The sequence below is a fragment of the Panthera pardus genome, unplaced genomic scaffold, assembly GCF_024362965.1.
Source record: "Panthera pardus isolate Hobbes unplaced genomic scaffold, ASM2436296v1 HiC_scaffold_21, whole genome shotgun sequence".
NCBI lineage: Eukaryota > Metazoa > Chordata > Mammalia > Carnivora > Felidae > Panthera > Panthera pardus.
Window position 1 is genome coordinate 59,285,068 of NW_026526777.1, and position 13,987 is coordinate 59,299,054.

Here is a 13,987-nt window from a genome sequence, read left to right on the forward strand (position 1 = left end):
AGTTAAGTCACTTTTACCAAAGAGAGATTGTTATTCGTCCCGTTCATTGATATTAGAAAGTTTGTATGTCACACTTGTATTTTAGCAAAGAGAAAATATCATTTTTTAAATGAATAAAAACCACATTTCTGTGCAGTAGAAATCCTGTTAACATCTCGTCGTGTTACAAAGATAAGCAAGAGGATTAACTGTTTCGGAGGGCAGTCTGGTTGTTTTTCAGGAGAAGAACACAATGTCCTGCTGTATCTGGTTTCCCGTCTGTGGAGCGGGTTGGTGGAGGTGGGGAAAGGCCCTCCACCCACTCAGCCTTCTGCTGTCCCTCTCTCCTCCTTTTCTTCCTCTTCCCTCCCTCCTTGCTGTGACTTTTCCTCCCCCTGTTCATGTTCAAACTCTTCTCCTCTCTTCTCTTCTCTTCCCTTTTCCCTCTCCCCCTTCCTTTCTCCTGCGTTTTTCCCCTCACTTCATCCTCCGATTTCTTCCATTTCTTCCTTAAAATAGAGGCTTAGCAAGAAATCATAACGTGGAGAGAAAGATCCTGTTGATCTTTAGAGGCTGCTTAAGTTGACACTGACCTGGAAGAAAGGGGCTGGACTGACTCTGATTCCGGGAATTCTTGGTGGACTGCTAAGAACTGCTCCCATAACCCGGGAAAACATCCCACATGTTCACATAATCTCCCCTCTCACTGTCCATGCGTACACACACACACGCATGCACAGACACACACGAATCTGTTTCTCTCTCTTCGTTTGTGTTTCTGTGATACTGAGTCAGTGAGTGAAAAGAAAGGGAAAAATGAATATTTTTCCAAAGTGGTGGAGGGGCATTTAAAACTTCAAAGAAGAATTAAATTACAGTCTCTCTGAAACTCCCTCTACAAATCAACATTTTTGCTTTCCTTATTCCTAGTGCTGTGTTCTGTTGCTTTTGCAGATAACAATATGTAAATTTTTAGAATTCTTACAGTATTCTTCAATTGGCATGATGTGCCATTAAGCTGGTAAGAGAAGGAAAAGAAATTCTTAAAGATAAATATTAACTCCATAATGGACTTTTATACTTCCAACATGATGTGGATGGGATTGAACAGTGAACCTCTTATCTGTATTATTTTATGTTGCTGGGAATGCGCAGTGGAATGTAGTTTCATTTGGCACCCGTTTTAGTCAGTTCTTCCAACATGGTCTTGGCCTCACCCTCATGGCTCAGAAATGCATAGAATCAAAGTCCTGCTGAATGACTCCTGACGGCTGAAACGGGAGATTCTTGAACTACTTTTTGACTGTCTTATATTTCCAGCTGGGAGGGGTGGAGCGTGGTTGACGAGGGGCAGGCACAAGCTGAAGACCATGGGCATTTTCACGATTGTTTCTTGCTGTCATATGCATGACCAGGGCAGCATCGCAAGGCCGGGCACAAGTTGGTTTCATGTGTAGCAACACCATTTCTGTGTGGGATAATGCACCCCCGTGCTGCTCTCGTGCACTTTCCTCAAGCTCCTTCACCAAGGTGCACACGCCTACTACAGACTTAGGAGAGCAGGCACATGATAAGAGAAAAGAATCTTGTCCATGAAGTGCATTTGTAATAGTGAATTTGCCTGGTGAGCAAAGGAAACCAAGAATTTGAGCGATTAGGTGCAAGCATTTGCTAGGTGTGAAGCAGACTTCAGTTAATCTTCATTGTACCCGTGTGAGCCAGGGGCCCACATCCAGCAACAGCAGAGCTCAAAAGAGAGCACGTCTTCTCCAGACCTGCCGTTCCTCTGCCCCACATGCTTCCAATCATGAAAATGAGAGGAAGGATCTCATGTGGGGTCAGGGTCTACATTTTAGGCATGGGTGGAACATTGATTTTAAATAAGTGGCATCCACTTGCCAGACTCTTATTCCAAGAATTTTGAATGGCAAAGTCTGTCTCATGGAATGAATGCAGTTCTGAGGCACTTATTCAAACCACTAACATCCTATTTCCTCCCTGTGACACATTTTCTCTCTGCTGTTCGAAGTTTATTGCTGCTAAGAATAGCAATGTCCCCCTCAGGCTCCGTGTATGGTACCCAAAAGCAGTGCTCAGGGCTCAGTGCCACGTGGAGTATGAAAAGTCACCTAGACCTGAGCCCTAGCTTGCATGGATTTGGGATTACTGATCGTGCACATCTTCCTTGCCCAGTGGGTATTCTGTGGCAGGAAAGTAAAAGGATGTACTCAACTTGCTTTTCCAAAGTGGAAGCCCAGTTTTATTAACACTGACTGTCACATCACTTTAAAATGTCCGATCTCCTAATCTCCATGGGGCTTGGCTAGCAGCTGAGCTCACAGCATTTCAGACGTTACTAAGGACAGTACGAGTGTCAGCTGGTTCTCCCTCTGAGCATGACCACATGCCGATACAGTGTCTGCTCAGATGCCTCAGATGCTGGTCTGATAGACCTTAGACTGAAATAACTGAGAAGGCTGCCAACGAGTAAGCAAGAGAGAGGTGCCTGGGTAGCTCAGTCAGTTAAGCATCCAAATCTTGATTTTGGCTCAGGTCGCAGTCTTATGGTCATGATCTCACAGTCATGGTCTTGCAGTCGTGAGAGTGAGCCCCCAGTCAGGGTCTGAGCTGAGCATGGAGCCTACTTAAGATTCTCTCTTTCCCCTCCCTTTCCCCCTGCCCCTCCCCCCACTTGCATGTGCTCTTTCTTACATGTGCGAACTCTCTGTCAATAAATTAAAAAATGAAATGAAAAAGAAAAATAAATCGTAGGCCAGTGTAGACCCTTCCCTGACCCTCACCCATCATCGTGACCATGTTTTTCTGTCTCCTCCCTGAAATGCTTTTCTAATGCATTCTCACATGCTGACAGAGGCCAAGAAAGAACAGCAGTTTTACAAGGGTTGGGGATCAAGGGTGAGGGCCAGGGCCCACAGGATGAGCTCACAAGCTGGTGCCTCATCCACGAGTGTTCACTCAGTGTTGTCAGACTCCAGGTTTCTTAAGACCACAGGAAATTTGAGGTTTGCATAAAATCCCCCAATTTTTGTTATCTGTTAACTAATTTAGAAATGTTTTAACACTGTATAAACCAAAGAAAACATATCAACCAGCTGAACTTGGCCCGTGAACACCACTTTGCAGCTTCATTTTCTGTGAGACAGTTGCCATTAATCAGAGCAGTGACCTCATGTTGGTCTAAGGAGACCCTCTGCGAAGTTATCCATTGAAGCCACCCTCCACCCTGTGCCAAGACTTCTGTTACTGAAACAGTGATTTTATCAAACCCCGTCTGGTGTCACCCTGTTGTTGACTCATTGATGGCAAGAGGTAGGTGTGCTGCCTGGGTTTCCTCTCAGGTCTGCCTCCACCAGGCCGTCATCACATGGCCATTGCCTCCAGCCACTACTGGGCGTCATGGTACCAGCCACGTCCAACCACGAGACGCCTCCACTAGATCAATGCATCTCTTTCCTAGCCCTACCTGGTCCTTTCCTTCCCGTCCCGTTTTCTCCTCTCTTTACAAATGCTTGTCAACATTTTAATTTTATTAATATAACTTTGATTATAAATATAACTTAAATTTACAATAATGCATTGGAAAAAAAAGAACAATGCAAATTGAAATCACAATTATTAGTCTTTACCCTTTTTACCACTTTGCTAATCTCTCCTCTCTTTCTTTGTTTTCTTTTTCTTCCTCTATCTTTCTTATTTTCTAGCTTTTTTTCAATTTCGTAGTCATGGAAAAGCTCTTTCCCATTACAGGATTTTGTATATGCTGTTTTCTATGTTTTAAGTCCTCTTCTCTCAACTTTTTGCATGATTGTCTTATCCTTCTTCAAGACTCAGCTCTTTTAAGAAACCTTCCCTGACCACCTTGGTTAGACCATCCCACCCCAAGTTGTATCTAAAGGCACTCAGACTATTGCCTTGCTAGCTCTCCCACAGTTTGTGATTGTATATTTATATGCATATTAGGTGTTTCCCGAAGGAGGCACAGAGGACAGGGTCTATGTAGCTCATTGCCAGATTCCTAGCGCCTTGCAAGCAGCCTGAGCCAGCAGCAGTCCTGCTGTATTTAGCACATAAATAAGTGGATCATAGATTTACTAGATGCCACCCAAAAGCCAGAGCACTGTTTTGGTATACAGTGAAAAACCCACAAGTGCCATTGTTATTAAGAATCTTGTGACATTTATATCATGGCTCTATGGACCTCTGTGCCTCACTGCATTTCTTTTGTCTGACATAGCAATTGCGTTCAAACAAGTCATGATGTCTTTTAAGAAAAAAGAACAACTCACATTCAAGTCTGCAAATTTAGGATGGAAACTTTCCAAATACTCTCAAAACTTATAAATAATGGCTAAAGAGCCATTATGCTTTCCTATATAGCACATGCAAAATATCCATGAGATCATAGTTTCTCCTGGATGTAAATTGAAGAAAAAAATAGAAGACTGCCTTCGGAATAGCAGAGTGAAGACACAGTGAATTCTGTCCCTAACAAATATTTTAGATGGAGAAAACTTTAAAAATCATTTAAAGTCTCAGGAAGTTTTCCTAAAGGCATACAACAAATGGAGAAACAGTCCATCAATAGAACCAAGAAAGTCTACTAAGTGTTAGAAAGAACAAGGAGTCCGTGGCCCTTGATCCATGCACCCACCAGCCCAAGTTGTCTTAAGAAGACTGTTCTGGGGTTCTGCTCCAGGACTGCAGTCAAGAAGAGGCCCCCACTCCCCTCAGCTCACAGTCTAGGGTACAGTTTCACTGTGGGAGATCTCCTAGCCCATGTTGCAGCTCTACCCCAAGTGCGGTGGGCCAAGAATACTGGCCCAGTTGTCGTATCCCAGCTTACCCATAGGACAGAGGCACCAGAGCAGAGAAGCAGCCCCAGATCAGTGTCCCCACCCCCACCCCAACACGCACTCTGGATCCAAAGTGTAACTCCAGAAGGGGACTCCATCCTCACCCCCGGGTCTGTGAAGTGGCACAGAGGTTCTGCCCAGAGGACAAGAGGTTATAAGGAAGAAGAGCCCTATGGCACTGCCTGAGAGAATTGACCTGTTTTGAAACAGGGTACAATCCTCTGCTCAAGGGTGTTGTTGAAAGTAATGGGGATCTTGGTGGAGAGCAATTCCAAGACTGCCTATAGCCCTGTGATACTGTGTCAATAAAGAGATGACCAAACAATCAATAGTTTTAACAGAGAGCGTCAGGGAAAAGACATAGCCAAGAAGAACCCTCCTAGTATCACAGTAAAACTTTCAGACTCAAGAAGGGTGTGCTCAGCCGCCCCCACTCAGGAGCAATCAGAGCAACCCACAGGGAAGATTTGGAGTGCGAGCCTCACTGGCACTGCAGGCCTCAGCACCCCTGCAACCATACTAGGTGAACAGTAGGCTGCTCTGACCCAGGAGCAGCTCCTAGGAAGCTAGACTTTAAAATAAAGGAGATGCATCCCTGGCAGTTTGGCAGTCCAAGTCCATGCCCTCCCAGGAGTGACTCCGAAGGAGTAATACAAGCCCTGGCTGATGGAGAGGCAGGAACACAAAATCCTACCTCTTTGAACCATGATAACAACCTCCAAGGTGTATACACTCAATGTCAAAGAGTAAAAATCTAACTTCCAAGCGGGCTTAAACACAACTTTCAAAGTAGCTTATACTGACCTATGGACAAACCTTAGGTAACCATGCGAAAAGATTAAAACCAAACCCCCCACCCCCCAAAAAAAAATCGGAGTAGGAACATCACATACTGCAGCCTGCAGGAAAGTCACTAAACAACTGATTCACTAACAACAGTACCAACCCCCTGGGGTAGGTAGGCGAGATATCCATATCTAGAGTTGTCGCAATACACTGTCAAAAATGCTCAGTTGTCAACAGAAAATTACAAGACTTATGAAGAAACAAGGAAGTGTGACCTATACACAGGAGGAAAAAAGTGCAGGAAATTGAAGGGGGCCACATGTTGGACTTAGCAGACAAAAATTTCAAAGCAGCCATTATAAATATGTTTAAAGAATTCAAGAAAACCATACCTCAGGAGTTAAAGTGTGGAATGTTGACAGTGTCTAATCAAATGGAAAAAGTCAGTAAAAAGATACAACTCTAGGAACACTTGGGTGGCTCAGTTGTTTAAGTGTCTGACTTCAGCTCCGGTCATGATCTTGCATTTCATGAGTTTGAGCCCCACATTGGACTCACTCCTGTCAGCGCAGAACCTGCTTTGGATCCTCTCTCTCTTCCCCCCTCCCCTCATTTTCTCTGCCTCTCCACCATTGGACTCACGTGCTCTTTCGCTCTCTCTCTCTCAAAATAAACAGAAGAAAAAGATACAACCTATAAAAAATAACCACATGGGAATTCTAAATTTAGAAAGTGTAATAACCAAAATGAAACTTCACTAGATAGACTCAGCAGTAGATTTGAGCTGACAGAAGAAATGTTGTGAATATGAATCCAGAGTAATTGAGCTTGAACAATGGTGAAGGGGGAGGGGGAATGTCGAGTGATCACTTTGGCAGCGCTTACACTAAAATTGGAATGACACAGAAACTACTATAGCCTCTGCACAAAGATGACATGCAAATTTGTGAAACATTACATATTTTTTATTTAAAAACAAAATTTTAACGTTTATTTATTTTTCAGAGAGAGAGAGACAGCGTGAACAGGGGGAGGGTAGAGAGAGACAGAGAGAGGAAGACACAGAATCCAAAACAGGCTCCAGGCTTTGAGCTGTCAGCATAGAGCCTGACACGGGGCTCGAACTCGGGAACAGAGAGATCATGACCTGAGCTGAAGTCAGACACTCAACCGAGTGACCCACCCAGGCGCCCTGAAACATTACATATTTTTAAGATTTTCATCAAATTTAAAATTCTTCCCAAAAAGAGTATGGTAATTTCAATAGGATGTTAAAACTCAATCTCAAATTTATGACTACAGAGTATTTTAGAGATTCAGAGGACTTGTGAAGACATTTAAATACCTCGATCTTGGCTCAGTTGGTTAAGTGTCTGGCTCTTGTTCTCTGCTCAGGCCATGATCTCACAGTTCATGAGTTTGAGCCCCACTCGATTCTGTCTCTCCCTCCCTCTACTCTTCCCCTCTGCTCTCACTTTCTCAAAATAAATACATTTTAAATTAATAAATACTCAATCTTTATGAAGAAACAGGACACACCAAAATAAATTTCTGTACGATTATAGAAATCTCCCAAATAGCAAATATCCTTAGAGGGGAAATAAAAGAATGAAGAAAATGAGGGGTGCCTGGGTGGCTCAGTCAGTTAAGCATTGACTTCAGCCCAGGTCATAATCTCGCAGTTCGTGAGTTTGAGCCCCACATCTGGCTCTGTGCTGACAGCTCAGAGCCTGGAAACTGCTTCCCATTCTGTGTCTCCCTCTCTCTCTGCCCCTCACCCACTCGCACTCTGTCTCTTTCTCTTAAAAAATAAACATTTATTATTATTTTTTTTAGGAATGAAGAAAATGAAACGGAACCTCATAGAAATGTGGGACACCATTAAGTTCACCGACATACATGTATTGGGAGTAGTAGAATGGCAGGAAAGTTGGGAAGAGGGTGCAGAAAAACTATCTGAGTAAATAGTAGCTGAAACGTTTCAGACTTGACTGGTAAACTTTACTCATCTGGAAGCAGCTCAAGTGTCCATTAATAGATGAATGGATAAAGATCTGAGGTGTGTGTATGTGTGTATTTACTAAATTTTTTCAAACTTTGGATAAATCATTCAAATCTCATACAGATTTTTCAAGGAAAAAAAAGAATCCCTGTCAACTTATCATATGAAAATAATAAAAATGGTAAATTGCTTTGAGGAATAAAATTAAATCTACTATGAAAAGCAAAATTAAAGGTCAGTATCACTCATGGACATAGAAAAATCCCAAACAAAACATAGCAAATAGGATCTTGGCTTTATCTCAGGAGTAAAAAAAAAAATGCTTTAACTTAAAAAGCTATAATTGTCATTTACAACATTTGAGGAGATAAAATCATATAGTCATTCCAATTAATATGGAAAATGCATTTGATAAGATCCAATACCCAGGCATGATTTAAAATTTTTTCCAGCAAAGTAGGAATGTTTAACCTGAAGAACAATATCTACCAAACATCATTCTTAATTATAAAACACTAAAGACATTTTATTCAAAATCAGGATAAGTATGCCCAATATCACTAGCTTCTCTTCAGCACTGTGCTGAAGGTCCTAAAGTGCAGTCAGAAAAGATAAATTAAAAAAAGAAAAAAAAAAACCATAAGGGTTAGGAAGCCTGAAGCAAAGTTGTCATAATGCACAGAGGACATGGTTACATAAAACTTCATAAAAATATCACAAATAATATTAGTAAGATTGAGGGATTAACAAAAATTTTCTGTATAAAACTCCAACTGTATTTGTTTACACCAGCAACATAGCAACAAACAAAAAAACCATTTAAAATAGCAAAAAAATTGCAAGTGATATAGACATAAATCTAACAAAAATGTTCAAGAACTGTATGGGGGAAAATCTTATAAAATTGGCCTAAGGACCCTGCCAAGGAAAAATTGATCTACTTGTGCCAGTCACTGTGCTAAGCCCTGTGTTACTGTTTTAATGTTCACAACAACCTCTCAATTAGGATCCATTATTCCCATGTTAAGATGAGTAAATTCAAGTTCATACAGTAAGTAACTTTTTTAAGGTCCCAGAGTTACTCACAAGGTATTTCTTTCCTCTCTGGGAAGCCATTTGTGTTCCCTTAAAACATGTGCTTCATGGGGAGTATCTCTGGTGAGTCAGGAAAAACAAGTTGATCAGGGGGCATTTCTCTGCTCAGATCTATCACACTGGCACTGATTTTAGGAGCTGGTATCTACTGAGCAGGAAGCAGCAACGAGTGGGTGGAATTTTTTGTATGCTGCAAATAAGCTAACTCTGGTTTGGACTGTTGAATGCCACAGTTCCAATCCATTTGAACTAATGTGGAAAGTGACTCCACCTCAGGCCTGAGCTGGTGAGCCCTGAGCTTCAGCTGAGTGAGCAGGGCAAGGCGGGAAAGCGTGTGTGGCCAGGCATGAAGAAAAAAGGGAGAAGGGAAATATTAATAGCTCTTCTCTAAGGCAGAAGAGTAAGAGCACCATTCCTTGGTTATTTGAGATAAAGACAAATACCAGAACAGATTTAAGGAAAAGGTATTACCTATTCCTCTTCTCTCCTCAACACAAGCAAATCTCTCTAGTTTTATAAAGCAGATCCACGGAAGTTTTTATATTCATCTTGACTTTTGCATATATTATTAAGCAATAATGCTTACAAAACAGTGCAGGATACATCAGTATAGTCAATCAGGCATTAACTGAACTCATATAGGACCACTCTTACAGGAAGTCTAGGACTTCCTCCTTAGGAAATGGAGCCTGATTCCCCAAGACTCTGCCTTAGCCTCCTTAATTAGACATGGAACAGAGAGGCAAGTTGGTGATGGGGTAATTAAGGTGAATAGACCTTTGAGGAAAACAAAACAAAACAAAACATTAAAGCACTTACTCCCAAAGTTTATGATAGGAAATGTTCTGGGGACCAAAAAAGACATTATAAATTCAACACGAAAATGTATACTTTTATCCTTGCTTTTTACATAGCATACTGTTTTAAATAGGACAATATTATGAAAGAGTAATCTTGTGTTTTTTCCCACTTGGCTCTTGGATTAAAGTCATACAGTATCAAGCAGTTAATAAAATTATTTTCAAGAGATTTAAGAGTATTTCTTTTTCATTATATTACAGTAGCAGACTTAGAAAATAATTTAGCATAAATTCCTTACATTCTGACCTTAATATCCTAATATAATTCTTGTCAAAACATTTAAAAGTATCTTTTGAAAGTTGTAGAGTGGATAAACTTCTTCTAGATATGATTTACGTATATTTTAAATAGTTTGACTTAGCAGTAGGAAAAATCGTTGCCTCTCTATAAAGATTAGATTAAGATATTCTGGAGTGTCATCATGCAGTTTGCCGCGAGCTAATTCCTTGTTGCATTCTTGGTGCTTGCCTTGCAGACTAGAATGCGAATTGCTCTCAGATGTTCTCTTCTGTTCCACTCCACAAAATTAATCACTCTTCTACATTCGTACAACTTGTTACTGTACCGTGATATTATGGCACAAAAATACCAAATCAAGTGCCTTGCATTTAAGACCTGGTTCAGTTATCTCCATACAGTCTTGGCTAGGTTTTTTTTTTTTTAATTTTTTTTTCAACGTTTTTTATTTATTTTTGGGACAGAGAGAGACAGAGCATGAACGGGGGAGGGGCAGAGAGAGAGGGAGACACAGAATCGGAAACAGGCTCCAGGCTCCGAGCCATCAGCCCAGAGCCCGTCGCGGGGCTCGAACTCACGGACCGCGAGATCGTGACCTGGCTGAAGTCGGACGCTTAACCGACTGGGCCACCCAGGCGCCCCTTGGCTAGGTTTTTTAAAAAGACATTTTAAGCCTCACTTTACTCATCTGTCAACAATGCCTAGTTTCCTCAGGTGAAGGATTAAATAGACACTATGACAATGCTGTAATTAGCCATAATACATTATATTAGTGTTAGGTGTTAACATTGCTCAAATCTTTTTATTTTCAAGTATATTTCTATTTGACACCTTCCCTCCTTACATATCCTACAAAGTATAAGCTCAGCGAGCTTTAAATGAACTCACTAGTGAGTGAATAAGTGATTGAATATTTCTGCGAACACTGTATACAGTTAAGTATTATGTGAGTCTGCTGTGTGTGTGTTCACAACGCAGCCTCATTCAATCTCTCAAGCATGGAAAGAGTTTTTATTGAGAGCCTGATCAGATAGAGAACACGGGAGCATTTTCAACCCTAATGTTTTCAGGGTGGAATTAATAGTTAATGTGCTTGTGGTTCCTTGTAATGGAGATTTCATGAGAAAGGTAAGATTTTAAGTTTCGTTTCATGAAACACTAATAATGTATTTGTTTCCTTTTTAAAAATATCCAAATGTATTTATAATTTCACACTCTGAGAGTTTTCTCTAAAAGCAAGTGGTTTTCAGGGGCGCCTGAGTGGCTCAGTTGGTTAAGTGTTTGACACGTGATTTTAGTTCAGGTCTTGATCTCAGGGTCGTGAGTTCAAGCCCCATGTTGGACTCCATGTTGGGCATGAAGCCTACTTTTAAAAAAAGTGCAGAGAGCAGTCAATTTAAATAAATGTATGTGTGTATGAGATTGTTTTCACTATTTGTTGAAGATGCACAAGAAAACATGTGGTTAAGTTATATCAGTTTTCCTTTGAAAGTTCATAATGACAAGGGGAAATGCCTCTTTGCAAAGGATAATATTTTTCTAATGGATTTTTAAGCATTTGATTCTTTCTCATCGTTTGTTGTTAGCACAATGAGTTAGAACTGTAGCAACTTCCACAGGTAATAAGTTTTCCAATTGCTTCTCCATAATTATCCTGTGTTTCTCCAGTGGAATTTTCTTCAAGTTGTCTCGAGACAACTCTACCTTTTTTTTTTCCTTTAAGCAACTTTTTGAAGGTACAATTTATATGCAATACAGTTTACATACATACAATAGAGTGCACCCACTTAAGCATATAGTTCATTGGGTTTTGACAAATACATTTACCATGTAGAGTCACTTCATAGTGAAGTCATAGACTATTTCCATCACCCCAAAAAGTTTCCATATGCCTTCTGCTGTCCATCCTTCCTGGCCCCAGTTCCAGGCAACTACAGATCTGTTTGCTGTTACTGTAGAATCATTTGCCTTTTCTATAATTTGATATAAACTGTTTTTTATGTTTTTTCCACTCAGCACACTGTTTTCAAGATTCATTCCTGTGTCAGGTGTTTGTTCCTTTTCTCTGCTGAGTAGTATTTCATTATAAAGATACATCACAATTTATTTATCCATTCAACTGTTGTCTTGTTACCAGTTTGGGGCTATTATTTAATGAAGCTACCATCAACATCTGTAATTTTTTGTGCAGATATATTATTTTATTTATTTTGGGAAAATCCTAGAGTAGAATGACTAGCCATGTGATTAGCATATGTCTAACTTTATTAGAAACTGCCAAAGTATTTTCTAAAGTGGCTTTAACATACATATTTCCACCTAAAATCTGATTGTTTCAGTTCTTCCATGTCGTCAACAAAACATGATACTGTCAACCTTTTTTTATTTCCCCCTTTCCAGTATATATATATGCACATATATATACATATATACATATAGTGGTATCTCATTGTGGTTTTAAGTTGCATTTCCCTTATGAGTAATGGTGTTTTGCATCTTTTTATGTGTTTATTGGCCACATGTGTTTATTGGCCATACTCTTTGATGAAGCATTTATTCACATGTTTTGTCCAGTTTGTTTTACACTGAAGTGCGATTCACCTGATATAAAACAGTATTATACAGTCACCATTTCCTTCTGTTCGAAAACATTTTTATCAGTCCAAAAGGAAATCCCATACATGTAAAACAGTTATATTTTATAACTATTTCTGTCTCTTCCTACCCCTTGGCTACCACCATTCTCTGTTCTGTCTCTATGGATTTAACTGTTCTAGATATTTCATAGAAATGGAATTCATGATATTTTGTATTTTTTAATGTTTATTTATTTTAGAGAGAGAGAGATCATGAGCAACGGAGGAGCAGAGAAAGGGACAGAAGATCTGAAGCAGACTCTGTGAGCCTTATGTGGTAATTGAACTCACAAATGCAAGATCATGACCTGAGCCAAAGTCAGACATTTAACCAACTGAGCCACCCAAGTGCCCCATGATTTTGTATCTTTAACCCATTTTTGATTGGATTGTCTTCTTTTATTACTCTTATAATATAGAGTATTATATTATCAATAATAAGCTCTATAGTTCTTTATAGAATCTAGACACAAGCTCTTTGTCAGTTTAGTGTTTATGGTTTGCCTATTCATTTTCTTAATGGTGTCTTTTGAGGAGCAGAAGTTTTAATTTTGGTAATGTCAAAATAATTTTTTTCTTTTATAATGTGTGTTTTGTGTCTTAATTGAGAAGTATTTACCTACTCCAAGGTTAAGAACAATTTTTTCTCCTGTGTTTTCTCAAGTTCTAGTTTTTATATTTGGGTATATGATGCATTTTGAGTGAATTTTTGTGTAATGTGAGATAACGGTTAAGGATAATTTTTCTTTGCATATCCAATTTTCCTACTACCACTGTGGAAGATAAAAAGGACTAAAATAAGAAAAACAATTAGTTGCAAGTTTGTCCAGGAAGCAATCATATCCTGCCCCCCTAGTCTACACTGTTGAGTGGTCGTTCCTGCCTTACCCTGGTATATAGTGGGTATTTAAACACAAGTATTTTCTGAGGAATTTTCTCATCAACAGAAGATATAAAGATATTAACATCTGAGATTCCCCAACTATAAAATCACCCAGCTCATTCAACCCATGGTTGATGAGTTCCTCTTCCTACCCTTTGGGAGAATCCAGGAAGCTTGTTAGAGCTTGGTCTAACATAGGAACAGATAGCAGAGGCCTGAAGAAAGCTTCTTAAATGAAGTTATGATATTGCAACCATAAAACAAAAAAGAAAACTGTCAAGGGGTGAGAAAACATCTTTCAGAGCTTAAAAGAGAACTATTAGAAGTTAAACATATGAAAAGTAGAAATTATGTAAGATCTAACTAGAAGTATTGAAGGCCAAAGTTGAAGAAACTGCCAGAAAGAAGTGGAAAATAAGAGAGAAAAGTTAAGAAAATTAAAGAACTAGTCCAGGATGTCCAATAACCAGAATGAGAGAAAAGAAAAAATAAGAATTATCAATGAAATGAGTCAGAGTAGATGTGATTCTACTGTGAAGGGGCTTAGTAGGGATACCACTCACCCAGTATACCGAGGAATTGTCACTATTCATTGTCAGCACCCTGGGAACTAGAACAGAGCTCAGCTCCCTTA

At 39.8% G+C, this 13,987-nt stretch overlaps 1 long non-coding RNA gene and 1 other non-coding gene across 3 annotated transcripts in view; one reads left to right on the forward strand and one right to left on the reverse strand.

Moving 5' to 3' along the window:
* The window catches only part of LOC109261525 (uncharacterized), a 265,266-nt gene that overhangs the window by 194,111 nt on the left and 57,168 nt on the right, over positions 1 to 13,987 (reverse strand). The window lies entirely within an intron of this gene.
* LOC128778914 (U6 spliceosomal RNA) lies at positions 6,502 to 6,605 on the forward strand. Its single transcript, XR_008424776.1, has one exon. It is a non-coding gene; the product is annotated as a U6 spliceosomal RNA (small nuclear RNA).